The sequence below is a fragment of the Nipponia nippon genome, unplaced genomic scaffold (genome assembly GCF_047370975.1).
Source record: "Nipponia nippon isolate SJK-2023a ecotype South Korea unplaced genomic scaffold, ASM4737097v1 scaffold_4, whole genome shotgun sequence".
Lineage (NCBI taxonomy): Eukaryota > Metazoa > Chordata > Aves > Pelecaniformes > Threskiornithidae > Nipponia > Nipponia nippon.
The window spans coordinates 64,006,769-64,021,441 of NW_028262358.1; positions in this window are offsets into that span (position 1 = coordinate 64,006,769).

Sequence of the window (14,673 nt, forward strand, 5' to 3'; positions counted from 1 at the left end):
TACATCAAATGCAAAACCCACTCCCCTTCCCTCCTTTGAATATAGTATCAGCTTGCCAACATGTTCCAGAGCCAGGATTATAGATCTTTCATGCTATAAATTCTTCATCAGAATTCCATTTGTTTTAAATATTCTGTACTGATTTTCCTGAAATAAGCTAATTAATGACATCTCCTTAATGACTCGAATGACAAGTTCATTTACGCTCTGAATATAACAAAAGAGAATTTGTAGACACACAAACCCAAACCCTGATAGCAGGTGCATCTTGAAATTAGCAGAGGTACACCCTGACACTTTCTCACCCTACGTATACCACTTCTATCTTCAGCCTTTTCACCTCAACAGCATCGAGAGCACAATAGGATAGGTTTTCTACCCTCCAGGTAAGTGATACGAGAAGCTCTTCCCTTTTGGATAAATCCAAAACCACATGACAAAGTACCCGTTTGCCATGCTTACCAATTGCGGTGGGTTGACCCTGGCTGGACGCCAGGTGCCCACCAAAGCTGCTGTATCACTCCCCTCCTCAGCTGGACAGGGGAGAGGAAATATAACGAAAGGCTCGTGGGTCGAGATAAGGGCAGGGAGAGATCACTCACCAATTACTGTCATGGGCAAAACAGACTCAACTTGGGGAAATTAGTTTAATTTATTACCAATCAAATCAGAGTAGGATAATGAGAAATAAAGCCAAATCTTAAAAACACCTTCCCCCCACCCCTCCCTTCTTCCCAGGCTCAACTTCACTCCCAGTTTTCTCTGCCTCCTCCCCGCAGCGGCGCAGGGGGACGGGGAATGGGGGTTGCAGTCAGTTCATCACACGTTGCCTCTGCTGCTCCTTCCTCCTCAGGGGAGGACTCCTCACACTCTTCCCCTGCTCCAGCATGGAGTCCCTCCCACGGCAGACAGTCCTCCACAAACTTCTCCAATGTGAGTCCTTCCCACGGGCTGCAGTTCTTCACGAACTGCTCCAGTGTGGGCCCCTTCCACAGGGTGCAGTGCTTCAGGAACAGACTGCTTCAGCGTGGGTCCCCCACAGGGTCAGAAGTCCTGCCAGCAAAGTTGCTCCAGCCTGGGCTCCTCTCTCCACAGGTCCACGGGTCCTGCCAGGATCCTGCTCCAGTGTGGGCTTCCCACAGGGTCACAGCCTCCTTTGGGCATCCACCTGCTCCGGTGGGGGGTCCTCCACAGGCTGCAGGCAGATATCTGCTCCAGCGTGAACCTCCATGGGCTGCAGGGGGACAGCCTGCCTTACCATGGTCTTCACCAGGGGCTGCAGGGGAATCTCTGCTCCAGTGCCTGGAGCACCTCCTCCCCCTCCTTCACTGACCTGGGTGTCTGCAGGGTTGTTCCTTTCACATATTCTCACTCCTATCTCCAGCTGCAAATGCACAGGGTTTTTTTCTCCCCTTCTTAAATAGGTTATCCCGGAGGCGCTACCACCGTCGCTGATGGGCTCAGCCCTGGCCAGCAGCGGGTCCATCTTGGAGCCGGCTGGCATTGGCTCTATCAGACAGAGGTGAAGCTTCTAGCAGCTTCTCACAGAAGCCACCCCTGTAGCCCCCCCGCTACCAAAACCTTGCCATGCAAACCCAATACACCAGTTTAGGATGAGGCATGGTATTGCATCTCAGAAGTAAGACATTCTGTTTCCTATACCATAGCTTGAACCCGCCCCTGGGAGAATGTACACCCTGCAACCAGAGTGTGCCTGCATGAATGCACAGGCACCCTTGAACTGGATTTAAGGTACTTACAGGCTGCTGTCCCGAAGGAGCTGACGTGAACATCCCCAGCCCTATGCGGGAGGCTGCTAGCAGGGAGCTTGACTGGTCAAATACGTGTGGTGCTTCTTAGCTGGGTTTGACAATCTGTGCTCAATTCTGCTGCAGGAGCATCGTTAGCTTGATTGATGCTTATCCTACTTAACTCTGACAGCAACAGCAAGCAAGACGTGACAGCTGGGCTTTCGGTCTAGGCTCAGCAGACCCACAGGGGACGTACGGTGCTCACTTCAGCAGTGAGCCTTTGCAGAAACCACACGTGCCATGTTCTTCACTACTCACCAGATTAAGTTTCAACCAAGTGCATTTCCCTGTCCTGTCATCACACTTTCTGGTGGCAACAGACTTCCCACCTTCCTGATATGCAAGAGAAAAGTGTCAGGTCATACGCCACAGGCCATGTCTTGCCTGTCAGTCCTTGCTGTGGGAGGACAGCACTGGCGCTTGACTATGGCCACGAACTACCTCTTCTCCCAGATCTCTCTTCTATCTCTCTTCTCCTTGATGACCTAGAGTTATAGTATTAAGGGGACAGTGCATGATCAATCCCTGTTCACCCTCTCCATGCCACTTGTGATTTGTAAGACAGTCAGCTAGAGGAGAGCAAAAGCAATTACCGAGGGGGTGAATATCCACGATTTAGTGACAGGCCAATTTTATTCCATCCCAGAGTCTTAAGCTATGCACATTGTTTTTTGATCCTGAACAAGAAAGGGCAAAAGTGATGCTGGCAAGGACCGAGAGGAGAACTGGAGGAGCATCGTGCTCTTTCTAAACTACACAGACTTTGTTGCAGTGATAATGCTGCTGAGAGGCACTAGCTGCCATGGACTAATGGCAACTGATGCTTGTGAAGGGCCGTGAGGAATAAAATTGTTCACATATACAGTGGCTTAGCTGTTCCTTCTAAAATCGTGGTGCATAGTGCAGCACTGGAAAGAGTGCTTCAGTTCCTGCTCCAGCCATCCCAAATGTGAGTGGCCCAGCTAAGCAGGTGGGGGTTTTTCTGTCTCTGATACCTCTAAACCGCTACTTGCTGCCAGAACCATTTGGAAGTTTTGAGCCATCTTCTCTAGCTCTCTGCCATGCTCCCCTCACAGCTGGGTGTTTCAAAGAGTGACATTTGTTGCATTTTGGCAAGCACTTAGATTACCTAGTGATCATATAGCCAACACATTTGGTGCCCTATCATGAATTGCTCACTGCCTGACACCACCTGCTCTCTCACAGGCAGCAGCTGACAGGGACTGCGGTGGCTCCGAGTTTCGTGCGGGTGGATGGCCCTTTGTCTCCTGACCTCCTTTGGTGGAGCACAGCCAAAGTGATGCCCATAGAAGTGGTGAGGTTGGGAAGGTGGGTAGACCCAACAGTGGACTGAAGAACAAGGAGATAACTCATGTAAGGCTTTGCAAAGAGTTGGGGGCAGAACATGGAAGAGGAAAATATCTGCAAAGGTGCATATGAACTCATTAAATGGTTTACGTAAGCCATCGCTCATGGAGCTGCACAATGTTTGGCAGCTGCATTTGCCATCAGGTGATTCATGAGCAATGCACGACTTTCTGGGAAGAGACTCATTTTGTTTCCTGTTGCCTGGCCCCTGACCTGGTCCGTCAGCAAAGGTGAAGTTCTCCATGGTGTGCTAGGGGCTATGCACCATGGCTCCAGGCTATTGTGTGCCCTTATCTCCTGGAGCAGCAGGATGTGTGATGGCTCTACTCCCCTCTGGAAAAGCACGCTGAGGCCTGCAATTTCATTATTAATGGAAAAATATAACCTTCCAGCAACTGAACCAATATACATAGCTTGTGGCTCTGCTATACGACCTCATCTTTTCATAGGATGAGGTGTCAACGCGAGGCCATGTTAAGACCTCAGGATAATGGGTTAAGTAAGGCTTCAACCTGACACTGCTGCAATGACATGGAGCTGCCTTTGGGCTACTCCTGTCATTAGATGTGTCAGAGACATGGGGCCAATTTAACAACTGCTGCTGCCACCCCTGGCTCTGATTATCTCTATGTTGCATAGCATATCACAACAAATTTGATATTAGCCAACTGCGATACCACTCACAATTGAAAGGTGACAACCACTAGCTGACCACAGCCTCCAAGCCCCATGGAAAAGGCAGGGTAACCACGGGCACGGCACCACAGCAAAAGCAGTGCCTGACCGAGTGTTTCCCTAACAAGTTAAGTTGTTGCTGCAATCACAGAGTAGCTCCCCACACGGCTGCAGGGAGGGTGGCAGCAGAAGTGCCACAGCAGGGGTATCTGCCAGCATACTGCAAAGTGTTACAGACTTCAGAGCAGCCATAGGGCTAGTCCCAAGTCTGGGTTAATGTATTTTGCCACAAAACATCCTCTCTGGTCCTCATTTACTGGCTACAGGAAAGAAGGAGCACAGAATCTAATTTCAAATCCTTATTTTAATTTGCTTATTAATGAACATTCCACTTTTTAGTTGTGGCCTAACCACTTCAAGACAACTGCTCAGTGTACTTACTTTGGTATGATCTAACTTTTTTAAGCTATCCTTTATGGTGTGAACACTGTAGTCCAGAATTAAAGTGATTTTTTTTCAGAAGAACGCTCAGCTCCCAAAGCAGAAATCTGTGTGAGAAGTAGTTGTGTATGAACAGTTATTCCAGAATGAGTAGCTGGCCAAATTCATCACAGAGTTATGTGAACTTCTTGAACTGAAATTATCCTACTCTTTCCTGTAGTCTTCTTTGTAAAAATATTGTGCTGGTGACCTCTAGTGGAATAAAATAGCCATCTTTTATTCTGTTCAGATAGCTCCAAAAATCCCCTTTCAAAGCAGTGGATTTTTTTTTCCAAACTGTATTAATCTGAACCCCATAAAACGGGAGCTTATATTGCTCGTCTATGCTCAGAAACCCAAATCGACAATACAAAACCTGCTTTTGTGAGCCCATAGTTCCCATGGATTGATGTTATGATAAAGATTATGATACCTTTATTAACATAAAGAAGGTACACGACATTGGTGTAGCACATTTAACCATGGTGTCCGAGTGAAGGGGAAGAGCCCGTAATGGGTAATTTTCCCCACGCCTCTTCTGAATCCCACCCCGGATTTGCTTCTCCCACCCTATCACCAGAGGGTGGAGAAGGTGAGGGCAGTTGGTCTCTCAAAGGTGGACTCTCAATGGACACCCCGTAAGTGGCACTAGGTATTCATCAAGTTGCCCACTGCTTTGTGCTAGGTACTTTGTTTTGGGGCACTTGTCAGCTTACTAAACTTCAACAGCTTTGGCTGAAATTAAGGGAAAATAAAGTAGAAGCTGTAAAAAGTAAGAACTGTCCTGACGTGAACGTCAATAGCTGCTGTGAGTATGCATGATGCAGCTGGCAACGGGCACGGCTCCTTTTGAGTAAATACATACCATCTTGGTTAATATACTTAACTGAAGAGTTAGGGATTGCCTTTTTCCCTCCATTCATAAATGTATGAAGCAATCCCCGTAGTTGCCTATGGCTACAAAAAATGCTACTTGGCTGTAACTGTAAAACTGTGCCTTGCTTTTTTGAGGCACTTTGAACACTAATTGCTGTCATCTTTCCTTCTAGCTGAGCATCCTGTCCTGGGCTCTCTGATTGCCTGCCCAGGTCTTTTTCATGTTTTCTGGACAGAAAGGCGGCCTGGTACAACACCCGACTTGTCCAGTCCCTGACCTCCCTTTGCCCTGACTTCGAAAACCTCACTCCTGCCACAGCCGTTGCGATCAGCAGGTCCACTGCACTTAAGATCCTCTTGCAGCAAAGCTCAGTGCAAAGTGTTCTTTCCACGAACAATGCTAGGAGGAAAATGTGCTTTTGCCAGTGCTCATAAATATGTTTACTTTCAAAAACATCACTGTCATAATTATTCCTCCATCCTGCCTCATACCAATCACTCGAAATTTAGCAAGGGTAACCTTTGTGCCAAGAATGCATGCTTTCCTCTTCCTACAAAAAACCTGTCTAGCTTTGGTTAAGGCATGCTAGAGCTTAAAAGCTGAAGTCTCTAAAGGTGCTGCCCTCAGTGAGTGGTCCTTCCTTCCCAGCTCCTGGTGCCCAAGAGGCTGCACCTTGCACTTCTCCAGCAGAGCTGCCCCCATCCAGCCACCCCAGGCAGCTCTCAGCTGAGCAGGGGCCAAAATGTGCCTCATGCTGGAGGCAGATGAAAGCCGAGCTCCAACCCCAGCCTGTGACACAGAGTTGGTACCTGATGCTGGGGAAGTCACTTACACCAGACTTTCCACAGTAGTTTGTTGATTTGTAGATGTCTTGTTTCTGAAATGCATGGAAAATAATTACAGTAGGAAATCTGCTTTTATTAATTAAGAATTATTAACAAATAATTGTCAAGTTGGAAGAATACCTGCTGTCACTTTCACAGTGGTCTGTCCTGGGTCTGCTTCTCTCTTGTGCTTTCTGTTCTGTCACTCCTGTCTTTAGCAGATGTGTGTATTAAATTTGTGTGGGAGACCACAAACAACACCCAGCTGGGAGGGGAGCTGCAGGCACATGGGAGGGCAGAAGACTATCAAACCAGTGTAGTGAGCTGAAAAAATGTGGGAAACAATTCAGCTTGGAAGACCGCAAAGGTCTACCTTCAAGTAAGAGTAATCGATTACAAAATTACGAAATGGGACTTGGCGGGATGGATAATAGTTCTGCAGGAAAGGAACTGGGGTTGTAGCATACCCCAAGTTATTCATGAGCAATAACATTGACACTGTTGTGAAGAAACATGAGGATCACATCTGGGATGTATAAGCAGAAAAAATAACACATAAGAGGCATGAAGAAATTTTTCTGCCTTACTTAGCACCCCTGAGGCCTTCGCTGGTGTTTCATGTCCCATTCTGAGCAGGGCTCCCCAAAGAGAGGTGTGAGCCAGTGAGGATTCGGGGGGCCAGCAGCAGATACCCAGTGTCTTCAAAGAGCAGAGGAATATACAGTTCTTCACGTCCCCTGTGGACCAAGCAAGGAAAGATGACCTAGTTGTAGTACAGGGGGTTTAGTCTAAACACCAGTCTAACCACAAGCATAATTAGGCACTGGAAGGGAGCTGCCTCAGAAGACAGTGAAATCTCTGTTTTTAGGGATTTTTAAGAACAGATTAGACAGGAACAATTTAGCAATAGGGATACCCAGGGAAGACTGATATAGCTGACCTTTTCTTAGGGCAGAAAGATGGACTAGATGGCCTACAGAGGATGCTGTTAGACTTATTTTTTTCTCTTTGCATGATCTGAGATCCTGAAGCTTTATTTTCAGCTGCATTCAAGACTCCCAAGTGCAAACTAAGTCACTGCTAACTGTCTTCATATGTATTAAGACTTGTTTAATACTAAATGACAAGGACAGATCCTAGGTTTCTCAGACTGGGCATCTAAATTTAAGGGATGTTTCTGGGTTTAAAATTATACATCCCAGTTCCTCAACCCCAATGCAGAGATAATGCTATCCACTCATCTTACTGGCATGTTGTGAAGGTGGATTAATTCAGGCTTATGAAATTTTTATATATTACAATACCATCTAGCATTTTATAGGGAAACTGTTAACCATATCTCAGTGATGGATTATCTCCATTTCCAAGGTTAGGACCATAGGCTGGAACAAACCAAACAAAATCAAAATACTGACTAGTACTGTAACTGTAGGTTATAAGGGCAGCAGCAATGGCTGCGGTTTTGCAGTCTGAGCTCTGATGTAACACAGACCTCCAAATGATTATTAACTAAACATTATCTGCTTTGTGTACTGAAGAAGGTGAGGGCGTGTGAAAGAAACTGTATGCAATAAAGATATTAAACAATGTATTGTGTGTATGCACAAAAGAGCCGAGTTACAGAAGCATGAATACTCTCCATTTCTGGGATTGCCCAACTTCCGCATAAGTGCCTTCTGTAATTGTGTTTCTAGGTGCCCTTGTGCCTGAAACCTATGCAGTACTCAAACACGAAGAACATTTATATAAGATTCATCGAGACAAAACTGTCTTATCATCAGGAGACTCAGCCTAAACAGGAGAAGCTGTTTGCTTCCTTTCCCTGCTCAGTTAAGGGGGCCGAGGGGGGGCACAACAACAGCTGTTGCTGAGACAGCTGTGAGTTGCTCCCCACCTTCCTCTTTCCCAGGGCGGTGCAGCCCAGGCAGGAGCCATGTCTGCAGGGAGCCAGGGTGGCCCCTGGCCCGGCGGGCTGCCCAGAGGCCTCTCCTCTCTGAGCTCACGGCAACCTACAGCGATCAAACCTCAGTTTGATCTGCCAGTCACTTGGAAACAAAGCCGGAGGGGTGGAAAGATGCGGGAAGTCTCTGAAAGCAGCCATGCCAAAGCTGAGAGTAAATCGTTGCTGTGCAGCTCCAGCAGGCTGCAGAGCCTATGTGTTGGGTGCAAGCCCATGCATTGCACCGAGCCAGCTGCAGTTACCATGCAGAGCAATGCAGTGCAGTGTAGCTCCACTACTTTTTCTCCAAGAAGCTCCCTCCAAATCCCACTTGCTCCACATCACTCGTTATCTGGGATGAAGCAGGATCTGACAAAGAAGAGGCTGAGACTTTGATGAGGAAGGTGGCTCTGCTCCTGCCCCAAGCTCCCAATGCCTCCAAACTGACACAGGCAGGAGATCAGCTCAGGGGGACCCCGTTGCAGCTGTGTCCCCCAGCCCTGACTGCTCTGCTTGCCACCGGCACGGGTGTCATTTGGCAGGGAGGATTTCAAATGAATGAAGTGGTTTCGGGCTGTGCTCGGGCCCTCCCTTCTCACTGGCAAATTGAAAACTGGACTGTCAGAGGGGTGTTGCAAAGGCGCTGCACATCTAAGCATTGTCCCTGGGGTGTGTGCCCATTGCTGTCCCATCCAAGTCAATGGTGCAAGGGCTGGACTGTTCCAGCTATCCTGTGATCATAATCCTGAAGGATCGATCACAAGTGGTGTTCTCCAGGGCTCAGCATTGGGGCCAGTTATGTTTAATATCTTTAGCAATGATCTGGATGAGGGGATCGAGTGCACCCTCAGTAAGTTTGCAGACGACACCAAGTTGGGCAGGAGTGTTGATCTGCTGGAGGGCAGGAAGGGTCTGCAGAGGGACCTGGACAGGCTGGATCGATGGGCCAAGGCCAACTGTATGAGGTTCAACAAGGCCAAGTGCCGGGTCCTGCACTTGGGTCACAACAACCCCATGCAACGCTACAGGCTTGGGGAAGAGTGGCTTGGTGGAAAAGGACCTGGAGGTGTTGGTCAACAGCTGGCTGAATATGAGCTGGCAGTGTGCCCAGGTGGCCAAGAAGGGCAACAGCATCCTGGCTTGTATCAGAAGTAGTGTGGCCAGCAGGACTAGGAAAGTGATCGTCCCCCTGTACTCGGCACTGGTGAGGCCGCACCTCGCAGACTGTGTTCAGTTTTGGGCCCCTCACTACAAGAAGGACATCGAGGTGCTGGAGTGTGTCCAAAGAAGGGCAATGAAGATGGTGAAGGGTCTAGAGCAAAAGTCTTATGAGGAGCAGCTGAGGGAGCTGGGGTTGTTTAGCCTGGAGAAGAGGAGGCTGAGGGGAGACCTTATTGCTCTCTACAACTACCTGAAAGGAGGTTGTAGCGAGGTGGGAGTCAGTCTCTTCTCCCAAGTAACAAGCGACAGAACAAGAGGAAATGGCCTCAAGTTGATCCAGGGTAGGTTTAGGTTGGATATTAGGAAAACCTTCTTCACTGAAAGGGTAGTCAGGCACTGGAACAGGCTGCCCAGGGAAGTGGTTGAGTCCCTGTGCCTGGAGGTATTTAAAAGATGGGTAGATGTGGTGCTTAGGGACATGGTTTAGTGGTGGACTTAGCAGTGTCAGGTTAATGGTTGGACTTGATGATCTTAAAGGTCTTTTCCAACCTAAACGATTCTATGATTCTATGATTAAATCTCTTCTATCCATAAAATTGCTTCTCCTCCTCAATTTTAACGTCATGTACGTTCAAGCTGAAGATGAAATGTTAAACACTTCATATGCCTTTCGGAAAATCAAAATCAAAAGGCTGGCTTGGAAAACATGGGTTTTAAAAATAAAAAATGCTGAGTTATTTACATTCATATTCTCATGCTTGAGTTTCTATGAATGAAGCTCAACTAACTTGGGCTTTCAAGTTTTTACAACCGAGAGGGTAGGTTGTGTAGATGTGATAATCCTGACTCCAGGAATTAGGCACTTTAATGTGTTGCCTCTGATTTGAGTGGCATGTGTCCAAGAGCTTGAGTGCTGGACCAAGTATATTCGCTTTTAGAATTTGCAAGGGAGCCAAACCCTACAATGATAAATATGGACATACATGTCTAAATGTGTTGTTAGTCATAGAAAACTCTAAACCACAGGGAGAGCTGTTTAAAAGTCAGATGTCTTGCAGCAAACTGGGACTTTCTTCAGAAGGGAACAGGAGGTCTGAGTTTCCCTCCTTGCTGCTGGAGCTGCTCTGCCCCCTTGGGTGGGCTGAGGGAGAGGAGAAGACACAGTCAGAGAGCCAGGAGTAAGAAAGCATGAGCATGTATGTGACGGGGGGTGTGAAGGCATGTTCACTGAGTACAACTGAAATTTCAGAGCTGTCCATCAGGAGAGGGCAGACACCCACTGCAAAAAGCCAAGGTGCAATTTAGGAGAGTCACAGACAGGGAAGAAGAGACTTTTCTTTGGGCAGTGGCGTGTGTACTGCCACACTACGCAGGATAGGGTAAGATTTGGAGAAGAAGGTGGAGCGTGAGGGAAATGTTCCAAGTTCCCTGTCTAGGGGGGGGAGAAGTTGAAGGCAGCGCCAAAACTCCTCACCAGCTTCCCTGAAAGTCAGTGAGATTGGTGTGATTTCTCTGTGATGAGGATGGAGAAGGAAAATGGGTCTTTCACTTGCCCAGAGAGGCCAGGAAGAGACTAGCAAGTTCCCTTGCTTTCATAAAAGTAGCTGCAACTAAGCAGCCGCCCTCATGCTGCTCTGGAGTTTCTGATTACTTCTGTGGTGTGAAAATAACCTTCAGCCGAGTCAGTAACTGCTGCCTATTGACTCCTCATGCTCAAAAGCTTTCTTGTGCTCTAAGTCCACAGTAGGAAAGTCCTTACCAAGAGCTAAACTTTGTGACAGCTAACTACAAAACTGTGCTTTGCCCACATTTCTTTGACAAGACTCGCTGAAGTTAGAAGCTGTATTGGAAGGCTAAAGCATTGTATGCGCACTGTTTGCTGTGAACCCAATATCTCAGACATCCCTTCCCCAGGCGCATTCCTCCTCAGAGGCAGCACGGCAGCTCTTCAGGGCACTGTGCATCTCCTGAACAGCCCACGCTGTACCACTGGCAGCCGCTTGGTCTTTGCCAATGCTTATTTCATCAGTGTGAATTTAAACAACTAATGCTTCAGTGATTAGTCTGAAACAGAGAGGTTTAAGCCAAACTGAGCAGCACGGAGTCTGAATCTGAATGAGAAGTGAGGGAGAAGGGTGTCTGCCAAAAGGAATTGCTCATAGGCTGGACGCCCAAGCCACGGAGAAGCCAAATGAGTGCACCAGGACTTCTGTTATCTTTGGAGAGGTCCACGTCCTGATGCTAGCATCTCATTTCACAGAAGTAACTCAGCCAAGCAGCCACGTTGGGACGGCAGGAATCCTAGTGACAGGCAGCAGCTGCCTTCTTGCAAGGCTGTGTCGGCCTGTGCCAGCGGTGGGGAGGGAGGCAGTGTTAGCCCCCAGGCTGCCGTCCTCAGCGGCTTGGGGAAGTCCTTTGTAAAAATCACACTGGTGAACTACACAGAAAGTTACAGGAGAGGGCTTGCTTCTACCCTGGAGATCACTACATCAGCTGTACCAGAGGTGATATGTACCTTGAGCTTTAAAAAAGCAAATAAAAACGACTGAAGAACAAATGCCAGCCCCTGAACTGCAGTGGGCTGCAACCAGCACCAAGTGCTTTCAGAGGGTGCGTGTTGGGGATCCGCTCTGAGGCCCTGGCCCCACCGAGGGTTTCCTCCCCGAGGAGGTCCCCAGGGGTCCCACGGGCACACACCCAACCGATCTGTGCTGGATAACAAAGCGGCTACTGCCCACACAGGCACAACCTGCCTTCGGGACCTGTGTCAGACAGTGCGAGGGGCTGGAAAGCTGGCAGCCAAATGGTCTTTGCTCCCTCCTCACACTGACTTTTTTTTTTAAAGTGGGAAGCAAACAAACAGTCTCCTGCCTGGTCTCCGCCGGCAAAGCGCGTACTTGGCCCATGGGGCTGGCGCAGTGGGGAAAGAAAACCTTGCTGGCACCTCCCTGTCAAAGCGCTGCCAGTTGTATTATTTTCCTTACCTGTATTTTGAAAGACAAGATTTTGGTGAGTCCTAGGCAGGGAAGGATTCTGGGGCAGAAACCCTCCATTTCCTCCAAATGGCCTCTTGTACATTGTCCTGGGTGATATCAGACCCATCACTTTACCTGCTGAGCTTTCGGTGTTTCCTGCTGTGAAGGGGAATGATGGTCTCAAACCGAATTTCCCCTGGACACCTCCAGACGTATACCATTCATTGAAGACCGTCTTTGCTGCCTGTTAACAAACCAAGATGAGGAGCATTCTGGGAATGGATGACTTAAAGCTTTCACCACATCACAGGACTGTACGTTGCTTATTTCTTTGTGCCCACCGGGTGAATGCAGAATGACCTGTGCATTGGGGGCTGGTTTCGTTTCCTGCTTGCCTGCAACGATTTGAAAATTTTGATGGACTTTGGAAAGCTTTACCCATGCATTTGGTATTAATGAATGCATGCAAAACTCCTTTCAGGTTCCCAGCTGTGGTCAAAAATCAGCAAGAAGTCAAAGCACAGCATTAATGACATTAGTTGTTTATTTTTGCAACAACAAGATTTTCAGGAGAAAACAAAACACTTTCTCAGTGGAAATAATTAAAACCATGAAAATGACTGCATTTCCTGTGTGACTGACATATTCCATGCGGGAGAAAATGTTTCCCAGCAACAACAACAAAAAAAACATTTCAGCAGCTCACATTCTTCTTAGCAATGTACATCTCTGTCCTTAACTGGAACAGTCAAAGGGAGTTTCAGCTTACACATTTTTAACAATTCATCACAAAGGGAAAGATCAAAACCCTTTTTCCACTGTGCAGTGATCTAAAGGCTTCCATTTTTGGCACCTTGTTTGGAAATTCCTAAAAACCGCCTGATTTCAGGCAGTGGGTGACATTACTCATTGGCTGCTCCAGGCCCAGCCCTTGCCCCGGGACTGTGCACCAGCAGGCGCTGCACCACGTAGGTGACAGTGCACTTATGGTGGAAGCAAAGCAAGAAATCAGGGCCATGCTCTCGCTGTTCCTCCCCCTCCATCTTTCTGAGATGCTTCCTCCAAGTTCAGGCTCAAGTTCAGCCTCTGCCAGTGAAGTAGCTGGTTGAAATGACTTCGATCACACAAAACAGTGTACTGGATGCTTGTAAAAACATTTGAAATGTAGCTCTGGTACACTTTTCTTGCTGGTTCATACTGTATTTTCTCCACTGATTCCAGAAAATTATATGAAAAGCAGGTAAGAAAGAAATCAAGCCCATAAAAATTTCAGTCTGAGTAGAGAAACTGGTTTGCCATTTCCCACAAGATAATGAACTGGATAAAATTTGTACAGGCATTTTTACTAAACTTTCTGGCTTTCATTTATCACTGCCTCCTGATTTTATTTCAGATGGAGAACTTTCTTTCAAATGTATGAGGCTGCTCTTTCTATGGTTTGGTAAAAAACGGTACATGTGAAGTATCTGAAGCAAACAGGAAAGAACAGTGTCCAACGGCAGAACACAGACATGTTATTCAGTAACAACTATTACAAGTGACGCTTCAGGTTACCCAGAAGCTAGGAGACCTTTCTTTTTATTTGATGGAAAGGCTACACTGCCATGAAAGTAAAAATCTGAAGTAAAATTCAGTTTTTATTGCATTGATTTTAAATTTTTGCCAAAACATAACTCTTAAATGGCCACATCGGACTTTTAAAGAAGATGCTAACAGAGGAGCAGCAGGAACAAATAGTTGTGCAGCGAGTCAACAGGTGTTTTTCAGGCCCTGGAAGGAGTTGCGAAGTGCAATGAGCACTGGACTGTATCTATTATTTGTTCTATCAAAAGAGGTCAAGAACTTTTCTAAAAGACTTTTTTAAAGTCAGATAAAAATACATCGGTATAAATCAGTGCCTCTCAAAGAGTAAGAACAAAACGCAAAGAGAATGACTTAGTAAGTAAACCACAGGACTCAAATTGAAGAAACTTGTGTTCTCAGTTCTGTCATGTACTTGCTATGTGACATCAGACTATATTATTTATTTACTTAGTATTATACATTTATTGATGTGTTTAGAGCTTATTCATTTGCAAAATGAGGTGAATGGCATAGCCTAAATATTGCATCTACGAAATGTATCCTACATTTATAAAAATCTTCTTTGCAAAGCTGACTCCTAAATTGCAATTCATTTGCTGCACAACAGTAGCAACAATTATCTTCTCTATATTCAGAGTTTCTCAAGGCTGGATCATTTCAGTTTCTTGAGATAGCTCTCTCTGTCTTTTCCATCTAGTTTTCATTTCTCTGTGACTTGAATTTTGGCACATTTTCCACCTTGTGTGTGGGTGTCAATGCGTCAACACTAATGGGAAAGGCTATTTGTGCTTTTTTAGATTGGTATTTTTTTTCTGGAATAAACGGTACATTTTTCTCGGGGTTTTTGCTCCGTTTCTTTCTTTTTTTTTTTTTTCATGTATTTTTCCTTCTCTCGTTCTCCCAGCCTCCCTCACATTGTCCTGTGCCGGCTATCTTATGAACCTCTTTTGCAAACGGTGAGCTATTAGTTCTGAGAGTA